We start from the raw sequence: 742 nt of genomic DNA, 5'->3' as shown, positions 1-742 counted from the left end.
AAGCCGCATCCCCGGCGAGCCTGTGTCACGGGCGGCGTGTGTTTGGCGTGTCCTGCAGATGAGACGTGTGAGCCTGTGTCACGGGTGGCATGTGTTTGGCGTGTCCTGCAGATGAGACGTGTGAGCCTGTGTCACGGGCGGTGTGTGTTTGGCATGTCCTGCAGATGCGATGTGTGAAACTCTCATGTCAAGACTGATTTCAAAGATGGAGACTGTCCCAGGCCTTCCTGTTGGCCTCGGTAGCTGCCCGTGGCCTCTCCATCAATAGCTGCCCGACATCTCCGGGCTCTGGAACAGGGAAGCCGGGGTCACAGCCCGGCCCTTCCTCACTCCTGGCCCTCACGGGGGCCCAGCCAAGAGGAAGTCCCAAGACCCGGGCAGGGTTGGGGGCACGGGTTTCCCAGGGCCCACCAGCCTGAGCAGGAAGTTGGCCGGGGCTCGGCCCATTAGTTGAGCAAACAGCACGTTCTCAGGAGGACAGGGCGGGGGAGGCCCGGCCCCAGGGAGGGGCGAGGATGGGGTATATGAAGCCCCAGGGCCAGACTCCGGGCAGCGTGTCAGGTCCAGGAGCATCCTCGGAGCCCAGCCGCCATGAAGCTCGCCGCTGCCTTCCTGGTGCTCAGCGTGGCCCTGCTCAGCCAGCCCAGTGAGTGCCCCTGGCCTGGGCCCACCCTCCCTGCCTGGCCCAGCCCCCCTCCAGCAGGTCCCGGCCCTGCTGCCTCTGCACCCACCCAGGCACCAG

This window comes from Myotis davidii, unplaced genomic scaffold (assembly GCF_000327345.1).
Source record: "Myotis davidii unplaced genomic scaffold, ASM32734v1 scaffold648, whole genome shotgun sequence".
Classification (NCBI taxonomy): Eukaryota; Metazoa; Chordata; class Mammalia; order Chiroptera; family Vespertilionidae; genus Myotis; species Myotis davidii.
The sequence above is the reverse complement of the archived record's forward strand: the minus strand, read 5'-3'. Positions refer to the sequence as shown.